Source organism: Myotis myotis, unplaced genomic scaffold (assembly GCF_014108235.1).
Source record: "Myotis myotis isolate mMyoMyo1 unplaced genomic scaffold, mMyoMyo1.p scaffold_m19_p_1, whole genome shotgun sequence".
Lineage (NCBI taxonomy): Eukaryota > Metazoa > Chordata > Mammalia > Chiroptera > Vespertilionidae > Myotis > Myotis myotis.
Window position 1 is genome coordinate 39085374 of NW_023416313.1, and position 20297 is coordinate 39105670.

Sequence of the window (20297 nt, forward strand, 5' to 3'; positions counted from 1 at the left end):
AAAACACAAATGAGCCTAACTCCTGTCAACATTCTCACAAGTGATTTCTGTCTGAAAACTAGCAAAATGTTGGTATGGCTTTGTGCTCTGAGTACTTTAACATCTTCAGTCTTCTTCGGGTTTCTCTTGGCACACTGACTTCTTTTTTATTTTATTTTTTTAATTGATGAGAAAGAGAGAGAGAGAGAGAGAGAGAGAGAGAGAGAGAGAGAGAGAGAGATCAGCAGGTTGCCTCCTATGCACTCTCCTAAAGGGGATCAAATGCATAACCTGGGTGTGTGCCCTGAACTAGAATCAAACCTGAAACCCTTTGGTGCAGAATCAGAATGACCTTCCAACCAACTGAGCCACCCAGTCAGGGCAGCACGCTGACTTTTGACCTTTGGTTTATTTCAATGGAGATAATAATATGAAATACATCTTATGAGGAAACGAGGACACTCTATCATATCCAAAAACCTTGTTTCAAATAAAAATGTTGCCAGCCCTACAGTTAATGTTGGTATTATTGATAGCTCTGGCAAAGATGAATCAGAAGCATAGTGATAGCACTGGATTGAAGCAAAAGCTTTGATCAAGATATAGCAGGCTTTTACCTTAACATAAGGTTGGGGAAGAGAGACAGAACCAAAAACTCGTATTAGGTAGAAGTGGTCTGACATATACCTCAGTTCTAGACTTCAAAGAGAACCAGTGCAAATACACCAGAAGGTAGGATTCCACACCTAAGAAATCAGAGAATGAATATGATTAATTGTACACTTTGCAGGCTACTTGGCCTCTCCTCCATTTTTCACTACCTCCTAGAGTGGGTAGACTCAGGTCCTGAGATATCATTTTCAGCAAGAAGAAGGTTGGAAGCTTGCAGGATAAGGTCAGACATGTTAAAATAATCTTTTGGAAGTAATAGGTCTATAATAAATTTTGGTACAAGTGTGTGAATTTCTGAAGGAAAGTGAATTCAGTTCTTGGAAAATAACAGAAAAATGGCAAAGACTCCAAGACCTAATATTTCATGTATTCATTTATCTGAAGTAAAAGCAATTTCTCATGTCTAATATAAAAAGAAATACCATAATTCATTGATTCTAAGATGAACTTTTTCACATTTTTAACATCTCTGAAACCTGGAGGCATCTTACAATCAATGACATTCATTAATTAAAATTGGGTACATTTTTTTCTGCATGAAACATAAAATAGAATTAGAGGTAACTTATATTTTATTAAATATGGTATTATGCCTTACATTTAGAAAAATATGTTCATTAGTAAAAATAAGATTAATGTATAAAATATAGATTTAAAATAATTTTAATATAACCCTGTATAATTTAAACCTAGAGATCAGTGGAGCCCTTGTGAGTGGGGTTAGTGCCCTTAAAGAAGAGACATGAGATGCTCTAGCCAGTTTGGCTCAGTGGTTGGAGCATCAGCCTACAGACTGAAGGGTACCAGGTTCGATTCCAGTCAAGGGACTTAGGTTGCAGGATCAATTCCTGTGCCCCTGGGGCACATGGAGGAGGCAACCAATCGATGTGTCTCTCTCACATCTATGTTTCTCTCTTTTTCTGTTTCTCCCTCTCCCTTCCTATGCATTGTCCTAAAAATCAATAGAAAAAAAATATCCTTGGTGAGAATTAACCAATATATATATATATTTTTTTCAGGGTCTTTTCTGGTTCCATATAAATTTTTGAAATATTTGTTCTAGATCTGTGAGATATACCATTGGTATTTTAATAGGAATTGTGTTGAATCTGTAGATTGCTTTGGGTAGTATGGTCATTTTAATGATGTCCATTTTTCCTACCCATGAACATGGTATATCCTTCCACTTATTTATATTTTTCTCAACTTCTTTCTTCAGTATCTTATAATTTTCTGAGTATAGGTCTTTTACCTCCTTGTTAAATGCATTCTTAGATATCTTACTTTTTGTGTGTTGTAGTAGTTAATGGGATAATTTTCTTAATTTCTCTTCCTGATAGTTCATTATTAGTATAGAAAAATGCCACCAATTTCTGAATATTAATTTTGTATCCTGCAACTTTGCCAAATTAATTTGTTTGATCTAGTAGTTTCTTTATGGAGTCTAGGGTTTTCTGTATATAACCTCATGTCTCCTGGGAATAATGACATTTTTACTTCCTCCTTTCCAATTTGGATGCCTTTTGCTTCTTCTTGTCAGATTGCTATCGCTAGTACTTTCAGTGCTATGTTGAACAAGAGTAAAACCTTTCATTTTAATTGCTGTCAAGAAAAGATGCTGTTTTGAAAACTGGGAGACATAGTCTTCTGCCTTTGATTTGTTCTGTTACCCTATGCAAATTGCTTCATATCTCAAGGACTCAAGTTCATATTTTAAATGAAAGCATTTAGTTAAATCATCCCCAAAAATGCCTTCTAACTTTAATATTATATAATTTTAAGTGTTCAGTAACAGCTTGGTTGATTGAATTATAACAAAAGTGCTTTCATTTTCTAAAGCAAGTATTTTTCTTTTTCTGTCAATGGCTATTCAACTAGTTCATATTCAACTACCTATAGGTTTAACCAAATAATCACACATCTAAACACTTCAGAGTAACTGAGATGATTCTTAATTATTTTCCTTTATGTTGAATAGTATTACATCTCAATTGTATTGATTTGCAAACCTCTTGATACTTTTAATTATGCAAGATTTTGTGAAAAACTAAATGAGCATTTAATCTAAGAGCTGTAGGTACTCATGGCCTACAGTAGATGTTAAGCCATTTGATGGTGACAGACTGACTTATTCTATCTATTTTTAAAGAGTCTTGAATCAGAATTCCCAATCCACAGCAATTGGTGTTAGAACAAGCAGAGGAAAAGGAAGCAGATAAAGCTATAACATAATTTGGGACAAGAAAAAAAATAAATTATGCAAGAAGGCATTGATTTCTAAATTTTTTTTCCAGACTTTGCCTTAGTTATCCTTTACTCTGCAATCTGTAGTTGTAATATCACTTGCTGTAAGTAGATGTTCTTTAGAACAGGTAGCATATAAAGACTATGTATTTAAGTTTTCAGATTTGTTTCTGGCATTAAGACTAGTAAACTGAAGCCAATTTGGGGAATATTATGGGGATCTAGAGCTGAGAGAGCTCATAGTAAGTAGATGACTAAATAGGAGTTTAGATGTGTTGGCTGGTGGAAGGGTTGATATGAGGAGGACAGTGCAAGAAGGGGAAGGGGAGCTAATAGAACATTCTCTGAAAACTTCCTTTGAGGTTATAGTTTCCCTGAAAGCTGGTCTCAATCAAAGTTTCTAGGGAAACTGGGTTACTTCAAAATGTAGATGCTCTAGCTTGAGATGCCTTGAATTCATATATTCATCTCAAGGCGTTTGCTCTCTCTCTATGTTATTTTAGGATTATGATGCCAGATGTTTCTTGTGCAGGATGCTGGCAATGAAATTCTTCACATATTTACCTTTTGATTCCTATCTGGAAGGCTTTGACTAAATGCCGTATGACTGGAATTAAAACAAATACACAATCTAACTTTTTAACTTAAAATTTAATAACTCTTCTTCACATAGACATTCTTATCAAACTTAATATCATTGATAGCATGCAGTTTTCTCAATTTTTGTTGACTATCTCGCCTGCAATCATAGCATATGAAATAAATTTAAAAATATATAATTACAGTCCTCTTGGTAGGCTGTTGACTATTTTGAGTTAAAATGCGTTCTGTGCTGGCAGCAGAAACACAGCAGCAGCAGTCTCATTTCCTCTAATCCACTAGGTGCCTGCTTAATTACAACCTTCCATTTACCAGCTCTTTGGCTGTATTCCATATTTGCTTGTATACTTTTTTCATTCACTTTATCGTCCATTTCTATTTCATTGAGTAACACGTAATACACAGACTGTGCCTGTTTTGCTCCCTGGCTTGCACACATTCATTTGAGCCATGTCTATATTTTGTTGTAGAATTGATTTTACTTTTTTTTTTTTTTTCCTCAGAGAAGAAAGACATTTATTAAAAAGTTTAGTTTTTAAAAGTTTTTTTTTTAAATGTCAGAACATTATGAGAAATAACAGAAGAGCTTGGGAATCATTGGCAGATACTGAGAAGAACATCAAGAGATGTTGGTGGAAGTGTTTTTCTGCCATATACTGAATTTTGTTAATTATTTTCAATGAAAAAAAAAAAGATTCTAGGACTAGCTTTCAAAATTGTTCTTTTGTGTATGTATACAAATCATAATTCTTCAACTCATTCAAATATTTAATGAAGTCAGTAAATAAAATATGAAAAATGTATTTAATCAATATGCAATTATGATTTGTATAAGTACTTACTTATTATATACTAGAGGCCTGGTGCATGAAATTCATGCACAGGGGGTGTGTCCCTCAGCCCAGCCTGCACCCTCTCCAATCCAGGACTGATGGCTCCCAACCACTTGCCTGCCTGTCAGCCTGATCACCCCCTAACCACTCCCCTGCCAGCCTGATCCACGCCTAACTGCTCCCTTGCCAGCCCGATTGCCCCTAATTGCCCTTCCCTGCCAGCCTGGTCACCCCTAACTGTCCTCCCCTGCAGGCTTGGTTCCCCCAACTGCCCTCCTGCAGGCCTGATCACCCACAACTGCCCTCCCCTGCTGGCCATCTTGTGTCCACATGGGGGCGGCCATCTTGTGTGTTGGAGTGATGGTCAATTTGCATATTACTCTTATTAGATAGGATTTTTAATTTTACAAATGTAAAATACTTGGAGTTTCTGTACAGCTAAAACAGATTTGCCATTTTGAAGTGTTATAATTGTACATGATGTATTAGATTCAGTAGGTTTAATTGGATTGGGTCTGGTTTAGAGTAAATTTAAGCAACTTTGATTATAATCTACATCAAGACAAAGAATGTGTCTAATTTTTTTAGCACCATATTCTGAGACTGGGGCTAAGTATAAGCCTGACACAAAGTAAATTCTCAGTAATACTTGATGTATATGAATATAAGAATTTATACATAATGAAGTTTGGTCAAATTCAGAATGAGTTTAACCTTGTGAAAGCTGTTGTAAGGTTTTATGAGAAGGTTAGAGAGAAGGAGAGACAAGGAAAATTCTATTTAGAAGCTTAAAATACAAATGTTAGCTTTTTTATGTGAAAAAACAAAACAAAAAACACAGATGACTAGGAGTCCAGGGAGATATTGAGAAAGAAAGGATTACTTTAAGGTGATGAACACACTCTATATCTTGATTGTGATGGTTCTTGCATATGTATGTACATTTAAAAGAACTCATAGAACTGTACACCTAAAATGGGTGATTTTTACTGTTTGTAAATTATATCCTCAATACCTCAATATGATAGATTAGAAAAAGTTCACAAGCAATACATACATACATACACATATGCATACATGCATAAAACAGTGATGCCTGATATTGTGCTTTTAAAAATAACTTCAGCCAGAAAAAAAAAAAAAAATTTACATGACTGGAAGCCTGGCCTGGAAATAATTTGTCAACTTGGAATTTGTTGAGTACAAATAAATGACTGTCATTTTCACTTTATTTTTCATCTTTTCTGACTGTTAACCACTGCAGAAGCAAAGCATACAGAATATTAGAGGACAGAAAGGACCAAGAAATCTCCTTAAGCTATTTAATTACTATTAGTGAATGGATTAGAACAGTGGTTCTCAACCTTCTTAATGCCGTGACCCTTTTAATAAAGTTCCTCATGTTGTGGTGACCTCCAACCATAAAATTATTTTCGTTGATACTTCATAACTGTAATTTTGCTACTGTTATGAATCGTAATGTAAATATCTGATATGCAGGATGTATTTTCATTGTTACAAATTGAACATAATTAAAGCATAGTGATTAATCACAAAAACAATATGTAACTATATATGTGTTTTCCAATGGTCTTAGGCGACCCCTGTGAAAGGGTCGTTCAACCCCCAAAGGGGTTGCAACCCACAGGTTGAAAACCGCTGGATTAGAAAGTAGGATCACTCAATATAACTAATTTCTGAACAAACTTACTTTAATAATGGCATAAAAATTCTATTATTTTAAATGATATTCTATGTTTCATTCTTTTTATCTCTAATTTTGCTGTCATTGCTCACTTTTATTCAGTCAGCAAAGATCTGCCTCATTTCTGGGACTGGCTTATGTTTGGCTGTGTGTTGAAGGTCTATATCATAAAGCCCTGTCTGACTTCAAATTATGTGATTCTTTAAGCTTTCCTATTGAAATGCAAGCTCACTGTTCTACCTTTAGTGCTTAGCAGTGAAGTCATCATGGCATATGCTGTCAATAAATAAATAAGAGGGATAAAGGCATTACTCCCTCTGATGGAACTTCCTTTGAGAGAATAGTCCAGATCAGAAAATCTGAGGTTTTGTCTTGTTTACCACTATCTTCTACAAAAAGTAAGTAATGAGTTCTTATTTGATTTTTTGCTTCCAATATCTTCAATTATATGCCATTCCATTTGCATCCAGGATCTATGGTTATGGCACAATGACCATTTTTCATACTGATTAGCTGCCCACCACATTTTGAACACTCCTCGTGTTTAGGGAAATTTTCTTCCTTTTCAGTCCTGTCTTCTTAAAGAAGATCCCAGCAATTTATTTTCCCAGGCTCCCTTGAAACTAGTTCATGGAATTAGAAGGTTCTTCCAATAGAAGCATCTATTTAAGAGTTTGATTTGGAAGAGGAGCTACCATCATGTCCTGGGTGGCACCTGATATACTAAGCGGTAAATTTAGGGATGTCTACTAACCCTCCAACTTCAAGTCAGTTCATCTATCTGTTAATTCATACTTGTGATCTCATAAGAAGTTTTCAATGACTAATTCACAGAGGAAGAAAAAAATTGAGCTTGGTTGGTTCAGAGATCATTCCCATGGTATATAAGAAAAATGAACCTCTGCAGTGTTACAGTAGTCCTCAGGGATGTTCCTGAAAGACAGTGGGGAAGAATAAATATCCTAATGGGAAGAATTTTGAGCAATACCTCTCATTGTCCATACAAAATGATCTGTAACCCAAATGCTTACTAATCACATATAAACATATAACACGTGTTTGTTGTGCACATATGTGTGCATGTGTACTCATACTTCTGGACACATAGATAACATAATTTTTTTCCATTTGTTTCTATTTATTTACCATATGCTTCTGAAACATAATGGAACTCAAAGGACAAACAATCTAGAAAAACAATGATATACATATGTACACTTGTATATATGTATGACACTGAATTAATTCAATCTGAATATTTATTTTTAGAATATCTAGTAAGTTTTCATACTATTTTTAATTTTATAATTATTTGATAAAATACTTTATTTTTTTCAATTATCTTTATGATAGAAAAAAATAGATTAGGAGATTCTCAATATCACCACTTGAAATTTCTGAAATAGTGTTACAGAATTTTTTTAAAAAAATTTCAAAGTATTTCTGCTCAATAAAACAACAATAACAAGAGAAAATTCTCAATTTCACCAATAATGTTAGAGTGTATATCACATTATGACTTTTAGAACATTATTTTTTATTTAAAATAATTTTAATAGTTTGAGACTACTGTTTTTATTCTTTGTTCAGTGATTGGTAAGTCCCAGTTCTTATTATTGACTTTTGGATGTTAGTGATGCATATTATTTTGTAAAAATAAGTTTATATTTTTAAAACATATACTTGTAAATGTTTGCCTTGATTTCTTCTCATTGCTAATCAGGCCAAAGATACTCAGTAACTGATTTAAACACATTTTGAGTGAATTGGGGAGCACCTAAAACCATTAGTTTTTAACTATTAAGCAACTAGATTCCATCAAAGGCAATCTTTTCATTTGTTCAGATGGTCCAGACTAATAATCTGGTCACTTTACAGTCTGGTGTTTGTCCCTGAATGGCCAGGTTCCCATGTAGAACGGTATTTTTCTTTAGCCTTTATTAGGCTCACACCTGGGTGAGGAATCCGAGAGGCATAATGCTTGTGCAGGTTTGTAATCTTAAATTACTATTGTATTTCTCTTGCAGTTTAGAAAGTTAGGGTGGAATCTATTCACAATTAAAGAGAAAAGAAACAAACAATAGAAAGGACTTCCAAAATATCCAGTCTTCCGGCCTCTTGACATTCAAATATTTATTCTTGGATTTCTGCCTTTGTTTCTCTGCTTTCTAGCGCTTTCTTTCATTCAAGTATTTGAAGAGGGAATACTTAAAATAAATAGACTAAAGGAATTGTGCCCTAGTTGTATAGAGGTTAGGGCTCAGTTCTGATGCCTTCAGAGCACACAGAGCAAAACAGTGTCTGGGCCTCCAAGGGTTTCCGCCAGGTGTGAGGAGTCTAGAAACGATATAGCTATTCTCACTGGAGTTTGTGTACACTCATGTCACCAGCAGGGATTACGCATGAAAGAAAAGAAATTCTCTACTCTGCTCACTGGCTACTCAACTGCTCCCTTCTATGTATGGATTTTAATTGATGGGGCTGGTACACAGTATAAAGCCACTTTGGCACAAATGACATGTGTTAGCATTTAATCAAGAATGGCAATTTTAATTTTATATTCATCCCAAATTAGCACCACCCCCCCCCCCAAAAAAAAGAAAGAAAAAAGAAAAGAAGGAAGGAAGGAAGGAAGGAAGGAAGGAAGGAAGGAAGGAAGGAAGGAAGGAAGGAAGGGAGGAAGGAAGGGACCTGTTGTTTTTTCAAATAAAAAGTTGTATTTTAATTTTTTTTGCCAGGAATAAAGAAAGATAATAATTAAAACGTGCCTTTGTCCTTCTAAAGTGGATGGTTAATAAGCTTTGGCTTACAGTTTCAATCTGGAATTTCCCTAGACTGCCCTATTTATGATAGAGGCTAGATTTTACAGTGGTGTTTTATGTGCCTGGTCTACATTTTAAAGCCCAGCCCTGTTGTTTAGGACCAAAAAAGGACATAATTTAATTCTGTTTATTACAGAAATCAAGTGCTTTTGGAGAGAGACTTGTGAGCAGCTGTTTAATATTGTCTTTCAGCTAACATAGAGGTTCATTTCTCTTGCCCTCTGAGGAGAAAGCAATTCATGAGATTTCTGGAGGCTCTTTTCTACAGAAATATAGGTCGGCGGCCAGGATTTAGCAGCAATAAGATTTGTTAATTGGCGGGGCTGGCTGTCTCTAACAGGTGTCAGTTTAAGGCCTGTACTGCAGTAGGATTTCTAGGGCATCTGCAAAGAAGACATCAGTTATCATAAAAGAAAAACAGAGCATCACTTTTGCTATGTAATTTCCCAGATATTGTTTTCATCTTTTGTAGCTAAATTCAATAGAAAGGCAGTTTTTGAAATGAGGATGGGTAAGAATTATCTGCTTTCCTCAGAGACTGTGTTCAATAGTTAAGGAAATTTAATTTTTTCTTTTGAAAACAATATAGTTAAAACAATTGAGGGAGATTTAAGATGAGGTGATGGTTTTAATGGTTGAACTGAATATAGTATTTGATGTGTCCTACAAGTGATATAAAGGATAATATTAGAATCGCTAGAAAATCAAAATGATATTTAGGCCATTTCTTTATTTTCGGTATTGATATGAGTAGATATGGACCTCCAACATGAAACATTCTCATAATCTTTTAAGAGCCAGTTCTGGCTCTGTATACTCTCTCTCTCTCTCTCTCTCTCTCTCTCTCTCTCTCTCTCTCTCTCTAATTTAAATTCTTTATTGTTTAAAGTATTACATAAGTCTCCTTTTCCCCCCATTGGCCTCTCCTCGGCCGCCCCCACCCTCCAGCACATACTCTCTTCCCCTTCCCCACCTGTCTGTGTCCATTGGTTATGCTCATATTCATGCATACAAGTCCTTTGGTTGACTTTTTCTCATCTTAGGGCCCTTTTTGCTAGTGCTTAGAGATCGACAGCCAACTGTATCTAAAATTTGCAATGGTGTTATGAATCAAAGAATAACAACATCCAGATAATTTCCTTATTCTTAAAAGACATTTTTAAAAATAAATTATATGTGAATGACTTTGACAGTTTAAATAACATCAAGGAATTATTAAATGGAGTAGAATTTGTACTACACATAAATTTCAGGCCAAATGCCCATTTAAAATATGCCTTGAGGAACATCATACCCTGGTATCTTTCTTTCTTTCTTTCTTTCTTTCTTTCTTTCTTTCTTTCTTTCTTTCTTTCTTTCTTTCTTTCTTTCATTAAATTTATTGGGGTGACATTGGTCAACATGAACATGTTTCAGGAGTGGGTTTCTATATTACAAGATCTGTATATTGTACCATGTACCCATCACAGCAAAGGCAAATCTCCTCCCGTCACCATGTATTAGGACCCCTTCTCCCTTCACCCACTTCCTTCTGGCAACCACCACACTGCTGTTTGTGTTCATGAGTTTCAGTTTTATATTCCACATATGAATGAAATCATATGGTTCTTAGCTTTTTCCGACTGATTAATTTCACGTAGCACAATATTCTCAAGGTTTCCATCCATGGTGTTGCAGATGGCAGTATTTCATCCTTTGTTATGGCTGAGTAGTCTTCCATTGTGTATATGTGCCACATCTTCTTTATCCAGTCCTCTATCGCAGGACACTTTGGTTGTTTCCGTGTCTTGGCCACCATGACTAATGCTGCAATGAACATAGGGGTACATATATCTTTGGGAATATATGATTTCAAGGGAATATACCCAGGAGAGGAATTGCTGAGTCACATGGTAGTTATATTCTTAAATTTTTGAAGAATCACCATACTGCTTTCCATAGTGATTGTATCTGGTAGATTTCTAAAAGCCTACAGGTTGTCTTATATATATATAGAGAGAGTGTGCTTTCTGTATTAAGACTACATAGGTGAGGTTATTTCTCTCTGTTCCATCATTATTTTGTTTCTTATTTTAAGTGATTTTGGAAAAGCTTGTCTAGGTTTCTTTATTCAGTGATTTTTTTTTTCTTCTATAAAAATTGTATTAATTTTTAATTTGTTGAAGAAATACCACATTTTTACTGAGTTGTGTAAAATGATTCAGAAACAAATTGTTTAAGAGTCAGGTAGTTTTTGCCCCCTGCCTGCCTAAAGAGCTGAAGTTTAGAGTACAGATTTTCTTTCTTACCCTTGGTAGCACCTTATGTGTCAGATTACTTGATTTTAGTTTCCAACTCAAAGAGTATTATTGAATTAGGTGGTAATCAAAATATACAGGATGACATCTTGAAAATGGCTTGTGAAAAAAATCTCTTTAAATACAAGATAAGGGTCAGATATGCACTTATATTTTTTATGGAAAAGAACATTTTTAACAAGAAATTTTAATCCCTGAGACTTTTTTGATCCCAAGGAATATGACTTCCTCAAGATCAGAAGCAGGATTTTGAAGCAAAAGGGAAAAGAAAGTTGGAGACTTGATGACTATGGTGCTACCATCTCTACCTTGGAATATCTAATAGGAAGAATTGCAGTTTTTTTGTTTAACCTTATAAGATTTATTTGTTCACTAGTATACTAATACATTTATCCAAGTAAGTTGGAGTGGACAAATAACAAGAATCTCTCTCTCTGTCTTTACCTGTCTCTCTCTGTCTTTGCTTGTCTCTCTCTATCTCTGCCGGTCTCTCTGTTTCTGTCTCTACGCCCACCCCTCTTGTTTTGGATGGGGAGATATATATGCATGTATCTAAATAACATAAATATATGTATACCAAAATATATTTTAAATAAAAAGAAATAAAGCTTGACTTCAAGTTGTAGGTTTTGTACTTAGAGTTGTTTTATCTGCAGCACATTTTAATAGTATTTATCACTTACTAGAGGCCCGGTGCACAAAATTTGTGCATGGGTAGGGTTCCTAGACCTGGCTGGCTATCAGGGCTGATCTGTGAGGTGACTGGTGGGACGATCAGGGGCTCCTGCTGGCACCTGTCTTGGCCAGCCTGGTGCCACCTGCTCACCAGCCCTGACCCCTGCCACCACCGCCGGTCCTCTCCCTTCATAGGAGGCGACTGGCGGGGCAATCAGGGGGGTGGGTGAAGTGGGTGGCAACTGCCTTGACTGGCCTGGGGCCTGCAGTCTGGGAGCAGCTCCCGCACTGAGCGTCTGCCCCCTGGTGGTCAGTGCATGTCATAGCTCTGCTTGTTCCAACCGTTTGGTTGATTTGTATATTAGGCTTTTATTACATAGGATATGCATGATCTGCAACCCTTTTTATCAAAGGGTAGGCTGATGATGAATAAAATAATATGAGAAAATAAAACCTGACACAGATGGACTATTTCTCTCTTTTAGGAAATGAGGCAGTGATAGAGTTCACAGAGTTTGCATAGACTTGGGAGCACTCTTTTGACTTTTTGAAGGTTGTGTTATTCTGTATGTGTTATAAAATGAAATCACTGATAGTGACATGTTGTTATGCTATTTGGGAAGAGGGGATATTTAAATTTATATGCTACATTGGAAAGCCTGTTGTTCTCAGTTGAATGAAGATAAGAATCAAATTAGCTGATGTCTATTTAAAGACAGTACAATTTCTGTTTTAAAAATGTTTGAACCTTTGACCAAGCAGATCTTCACCAGCCTATAAGAAGATTAGTATCCCACATGTATATATGTATATACAGGCTTGGGCAAAAGTAGTTTTATAGTTGTTGGCATGGAAAATAATACAATAATAAATAATAATACAAAAATAAACTATTTCACATACAATTGTAAACCTACTTTTGCCTAAGCCTGTATTCTTCAATATTATACAGGGATAATGACAATTCTTGTGTGAAAAAATTTGTGGTTTTCTTTACTTGGCTGTTGTAATCTGCTTTCACAATTCATTTCAGGAGAAAGACATCACCTGAACCATTCACTTTTCACCCCCTTGAACTGCCATGTGGGAATACATTTCAAACAACTTGAACTTAATACCTGAGCATGATCCAACTTTAGTCTTGTCCTGCATTTTAAAAAAATGTGAGTAATTTTCATCAATTACTTTTACATATGTTTCTAGTCCTCTGTTATGTCTATATTGAGAGGCAAAATTCATGGAAATAGTATCAGACAGTGATCCTGTTTTAATGAGATTTTCAGCCTAATTATATGTGCTCTAAAGGCTCAAATAACATGTGGATCAACTGCCAAATTTTCGGGGTGCTTAGCTGAACTGAACTTCTGAACTTCTGAACAAGTTCACTTTTCAGTGGTGGAAAGACTGTTCTATAGAAAGCAAATCCCTTGGCCTGGTCTGGTTATTTATAATTTTTTTTAGCCTGTTATATCTGACCTGTGTATACCTTTTTTGCTTAGCTTTCTAGTGAGAAAGTGGAACCAGCAATTTTCAACAATGACAGGTATTTTTTTCCTAAGGTAGTGGATATATATTTTGAATTTTGTTGTATTATGTTCAAATTGTTAAAGGAAAAAAAAGTCCTTTTTTCCATGTTTTTAATTTATATTAAATTAAGTTTTTGGCCAGATGATGTTATCTATGACTATAAAAGAGAATTTTTTCCAATTAATAATAAGAACCAAGCTTTATACAGATTTTATAATACCCCCCATCTGTTTTAATACACATGTGATCCTAACCTCTCCCTGTGAAATTTCTTACTAATCTCATTTTACAGGAAAAGAAAGAGGCTTGGAGGTTTAATGACTGGCTGAACATCTGAGTTAGTTCTTGAACTGTGCCACAACTACCCCTAATCTCATATGATTATTAGCCTTTTTCAGGAGACAGAGGAAAGAAAACACAATAAATGATATGAAAACCGCTAGATTTTATCTGCGAGTTCCCAAATGGCAAGGTTCAGTAGAGGTGGAGCCTGCGGCAGCCAAGCCACATGTAAAAGAAAACTAAGGAGGAGCAGAAAAGTCGTGTTTGAGAGGAAGTGCGTTCAGAAGAGACAGAGAAGGTGGCCCTGGCTTCCTCTTTTCTATCTCCAGTTCGTAGCCAATAATGAGGCTCCCCTCTTCTTCCATTTTTTTTTTTGAAAGAAGTTAAAGGAATCTGATGTTCCCAAGTATGTGATAGATTCAAAAGGTACTTTTAATTTTCCTTCAATTCATAGAAAATGGAAAAATAGCTCTACTTCCCATCAATATCTCTGCACACAAAAAATTTAAAATTCTAAAATATTTGAATGATTTCAGCTGAATCTAGGCAATAGCCATTCAAATTCTTTCATAAACCCAGTAATTATATTTTTGTGAATGACTGCAACTACTTGAAAAATATATCTCTCTGGCTGAACCCAACCATTTGAAAGAATCTCTGAATACTAGGCTCAGGCAATTATATTCTCATCCCTGAGGATTCTACTGAAATTACAGGAAAACCTTAACAACCCCCTCCCCCAAATAAAGACTATTATCATTAGAGGTCAAGAAAAGTTTCTACCAGAGCAACACAAGGGTAAAGGGATTCCTAGAGATAAGAAACCAAGTAATAATACTGAAGGAGAAACAAAAGAAAACTGTGGCCCCTGGGCCGTAGACATAAGCATAGATCTTCTTTAGCAATTTCAAGGCCAAAATCAACAAGTACAAATGAGAGTGGGCCAGGGAGCAATCAGCACAGTGATTCCTTAAAGAGCTGCCTCTCTCTCTTCTCTGTGTAAATAACTAGGCTGGCAGTGGTGACTTTTACACTCAGGCTCAAGCCAGGGCACTGCTCTGGGAAGCCTTCACTGGGTCCTGAGAAAGAAGCACAGCTGGATTTGAGGTAAAGCCCTTGAACAATGGATGCAGGATAAAGACCCTGCAAAAAACCTTTCTATGCCCCCCTTGTTGGGGGAAGAGGTTTTACTTGGAGTTTTACTGGTAGAAAAAATCAGGAGTCATATTTTTTTCTTGAAAAATCCTTAAAATAGTGTATTGATTAAGTTGTTTAGAGGAGCAGTTGTCAAGTCATGCCATAGGGACTATGAAATACAGGTATGTACAGACAGTGCCATTCGCTACTAGCGAATCAGCATCACACTGATTGTAAGATGCAGCCAGATTTCAGAAAGGTTATGAAGTGAGAATGTGGGCATCTTGAAACAGATGAAAGAGGATACAGGCATACGTGACTGTGTGTGTGTGTGTGTGTGTGTGTGTGTGTGTGTGTGTGTGTGAACAGTATCTGGCAAATGTTAAGCCCTCTATATTATTAGCTATAATTACTATGAGTATTAGTATAACCTAGATGATACTCTAGAGCAGTTCTCAACCTGTGGGTCACGACCCCTTTGGGGGTCGAACGACCCTTTCACAGGGGTCGCTTAAGACCATCAGAAAACACATATATAATACATATTGTTTTTGTGATAAATCAGTGTGCTTTAATTATGTTCAATTTGTAACAATGAAATTGGGGGTCACCACAACATGAGGAACTGTATTAAAGGGTTGCGGCATTAGGAAGGTTGAGAACCACTGCTCTAGGGGATGGTTTTGTGTGCTCTGGGACTCACAGGTGCTTAAAACTTTTCTATTGCAGGAAATTCTGTAGGCATTTTGAAGACCCCTTTCTTGGAAACATTTTATTATGCATGTATAATATCGTTTATGCATTTTTCTCTAGCTGCCAACTGCCCTCCTTTGTCGGTCTATCCCACATATATTACTTCTTGTAGGCTGATAGCACACTTCCAGGAGGTCCTCATGGGTGCAATTTAAGACACCTCTGTCTTATATACAGCACACATCTGGTCCTTGAGAAACACTCAGGAATCCCGTATCCAACCTCGCCTGGAATCAGACTGACCTTAAGGCAATGTCTGCTCTCTTTTCCCCCTTCCAAGCAGCTAATTTGTGTGTAACACTTTACATCTACATTTTCAAATTATAAGTCATAGCCAATCCACTATCCCCTAAACCAGTGGTTCTCAACCTTGGCTGCACATTAGAATCACCTGGGAATCTTTTTAAAATCCTGATTTCTGGGCCTCATCCTCCGGAAATTCTGTTTCTTTGTTATGGGGTGAGGCCACAACATTACTAACAAAGAAACAGAATTTCCGGAGGGTGAGGCCCAGAAATCAGGATTTTAAAAAGATTCCCAGGTGATTCTAATGTGCAGCCAAGGTTGAGAACCACTGCCCTAAACTAACCTCTCTTCTCCCCTCCCCCACTTTAGAAACACCCTATAAGCAAAGCTTGAAAGGGTTCATTAGGATTAGCGTGATGTAATAAAACCTAACAGTCAAAATTTATATCCATGGTAATATTTGTGGATTGGGACTCAGGATACTTGTGGCACATGAAGGGAGAAACTTTTGAAACTCGAAACTCTCCTTTACAATGTGGAAAATAATGCCAAACGGAATGAATGCCTTTTAAAAAGTAGAATTGTGTCTGTGGACATATCTCTGTGATTTATCTCTTGTCAATATCTTGGTAAAGGATATAATTGCCTAGTTTCCTTCTGTCTTCATTACATAGATGCAGTCTCCCCTGGCTTATTCTTACTGCGATGTTCCATGTTTTCCACCCACCTCTGTGGCTTCATGCTATTCTTTCTGCATAAAACATGTAATCTCCATTTAGGCTCCTGACAAATCCTTCTTCATGACTAAATTATTGTACCACCTCCTCTACCAGGTTCTCCCTTCTTTGCCTCTGTGCTTTTCTTTATAATAGGTTTTAACAATCTATATTAACCACATGTAGAGGAATTATAATACTAATTTCACTGATAAAAACATCAAGATGGTTTAAGAAGGTTTTGAGTTTTTAGATAGTTCAGCTCTCCTCTTAATAGAAGGCTAGTACTGGTTATTAATCATTTTTCCAATTCCAGTTTAAAGCATAAGGCATAGTAGATAGTAGACATGCACTACATATAGAGAAAATTTGAATGGATATAAGAATACAAATCATTTATATCTCTGGAAAAGTAAACAGAGATAGCCTCTCTATTTTTCATTTGTCAAGTCTGTCTTATAAATTAAGCCCTACAATTATATATGTATAGAATGTGTGGCTTCTTCTGTAGGTTTTCTGAGAACAGCTTATAATTTTCAACATCAGTCCTAAAAAACAAAGCCATCCTAATTTCACTTATGTTAACTACAATTTCCCAAACAGAATTCAGGATCAGAGTCCATGTAAAATATCATACTTGGTTAGTCATCCCATGGGGAGTAGAAGCTGTTTTATGTTTGCTTTTAGTTTTTGTTTTTACATAAATAAGATTTCTTTAGGAATTATGTAAAGAAACATCTTGAGGGTTTGAAGACTGTTGAGAATTGTTCAAGCAGCAGAAATCTTTACTGGGCAAGTCCCATCTTTACATGAAATTTACAGGTTTAAATATATAACATTTTTCTGAAAGAGCAATAATTTTTTTGTGCAAACTTTGTAACTTTTCTTCCATTGGCCTCAACCCCCTGAGCTTGTCTCCTCTTGCTGGACTGTGCTTCCCTCGCCTCGTCACCTGGTCAACCCTATGCATCACCTGGTTCCTTATTAAATGTCACTTTTGCCAGGAAGCCTTCCTCACCTGCAGATCATATAGTCTCCCTATTATTCTTTTCATGGCCTTCTATTTTTTTTTTTACTTTTAAACATTCATTGTTTTATCAAAATTGACATGTATTCATTAGTCCATCCATTCACTCGCTCCGTTGTCAAAGCAATTTTATATTGGACAGCTCTTCCTTTCTCCTTATATCAGAAATTATATTAGAACAGAAACATATATAGGTCTTATTCTTCACTATGTCCAGTGATTAGCTAAGCACCTCACGCACTATAGGTTCTCCACAAAAATCTAGTAAATGAGTGAATTAAAATAGTCATGGAAATTTGAAAAGAGATTTTCAGGTAATTGGACAAGGTGAGAGAGATGGGTATGATTTGCCTGTATAGGTAAATGCTAATTATTTCAGCTGTAGAAGACCTACTTCCATTAAAAAAAACATATTTTATTAACTTTTCACTTTTACTTTAAAAGATATGCAAGAACTTCTTTGCCACCTCAGCATGTCTCCAATAAGTGAGCAATTAAAAAGTGCAGTCTTTTGTATAAGACTGTCTATTGTGCACATCTAATTACTTAGGACCTTTCCAACATTAAAACACACACTGACCGCGCCAGGTAAGTCATGCCCCAAATATAGAATTTCTTTCTCTAGCTGAATGCAATTTGTCTTTCCATTCTTATGGCTAAAATTTTTTTCTGTTGATAGTTAACATTTTTTTTTTTTTTATTTTGGCAGATATGAATGGTTATAACACTAAAGGGGGAAAAGTTTCAGAAGTAAACATGCTGTAATGATTTTATAATTTTGGAAAATGTTTTTCTTTCTTCCTGTTTTCATTAGTATAAAGAATAATCATCCTGCCTGGCCAGCATGGCTCAATGGTTGGGCATCAACCTATGCACCAGGAGGTCACAGTTCGATTCCTGGTCAGGGCAAATGCCCAGGTTGCAAGCTCCATCCCCAGTATGGGGTGTGCAGGAGGTAGCTGATCAATGATTCTCTCTCGTCATTGATGTTTCTATCTATCCCTCCCTCTCCCTTCCTCTCTGAAATCAATAACTATATATATATATATTAAAAAAGAAAAGAATAAGCATCCTCATGCACTAAGCTTGCAGCTTCTGCCTCAGCTCAACTAGGGTACTACATTCAAAAAGAAACCAAACCCCAATGTTGAAAAATACTTGGTTTGTCCTGAAAATGAGTAATAAATCTCCCAGCTTCCCAATCCCAAACAGATTCTTTTAAGGCATTGTTAACCTAGACAGGGATAAAGCACCGGACAAAACGGCTAAGTCCTTGCTCTCATGCACCTTATCTTAAGGGATTTTAGCTTAAGTGGTATTTGTTAGATGCCTTCCTGTGTGACTTGGAAAAGTGATTTCTCCTTGGACTTGGCACAGGTTTTGAGTGAGGTCAAGGCGTGGAAAGTGATATAATCCTGTTCTTCAGGCAACAGATACTTTACTAATAAGTTGGTTTTCAAATTGGGGTCACCCCAGGTCACTCTTGGATGCAGGAGTGATGAGTGAGCTCAGCACCTAGTCACTACCACTAATACCACATTTGAGAGATTTTTGCTGTGGCAGCTGAATCAACAGCTGGGATTCTAAAATCCCTAATCTGCACATAGGATTTAGCTTCCTCACCCACAAAATTATGGTCCTATATTTACCATCTGTGTGTCACTTTATATTTATGAAATTATAAAAAAAGGATTTATTGAGAAAGTAAAAAAAAACACTTTTGAAAATAAATTCAAACCATGGATCTGGGGCTTAGAAATGCAGATAAGACACTGTCCATTACACATAACAATAGCTCATTAACAAAGAATAGCTGTTAGCTAGAAACCTTTGAAAGCAGTCATTATTCATTTAAAACAATCATGAGCCACAGAGAAGGTTGTCTATCCCCTTCACCAATAACAGCAGAAAGCCTTCTCAACTGCAAAAGTCTAATGCTTTATTCTCTTTAACTATATCCATTTCAACACACTACAATAGAAAGAGAAATGAAAGCTAACTTTTGGGTACCTTCTAATGTCTTTTGCTTTTTGCTTTGTATTCAAAGGGCATTTGCCTTTTGCTAGAGGGTTTAAATTGAAGGAACAGCTGCCAAAATGCAGGTCACTTTGTCAGGTGTAGGACAGTTTGAGAAAGAGGGAAACCTGATTCTACCAGGCTAACTTGCACAGGTGAGATGCAAATCTCCCGCCAACTGTTCCCATTGGTGTAGTTAGCCTTCCCTCCCCGTAAATAAATAGCCTCTCTGAAAAAGAGCATCTAGGTATTGTGCAGCTGCTTCTGAGTGGTCTGAGCCTGAAAAGAGAAAAGAGTAATTAAAGAGAAAGTGTTCCACAAACAGGCTATCATAGACCGAGGTATTGTGCTGGTCTGGGGAACAAAGGGCTTGACTTCATGTGCTTCTAGAGTAGCAGGTGAGTTTTCATATACACTATTCTCTTGATAAGTAAGTAATCCCTGAGTTGTTTTGATGACTCTGCAGTATGGTCATCTTAAGTTCACAGTTAATAGTAAGTCACAGATAGAGGGGACCTTAGAGACAGAGCTCTAACAGAGGAGAAACATGTTCACAATAGCAATTTTCTAGAACTGTAAGGTCACATGCTCTCTCTCTCTCTCTCTCTCTCTCTCTCTCTCTCTTTTGCAAAAGGCTGAGTTTAAGTGGGAATGGAAGATTGTTTCTTCTTTTTTTAAAAAAATTTTTAGTAAACTATCAATTCTAATATGTTGCTTAGTTTGGGGAGGAGAACAATCAAGTAGAACTCTGCTCTAAATGTTTAGT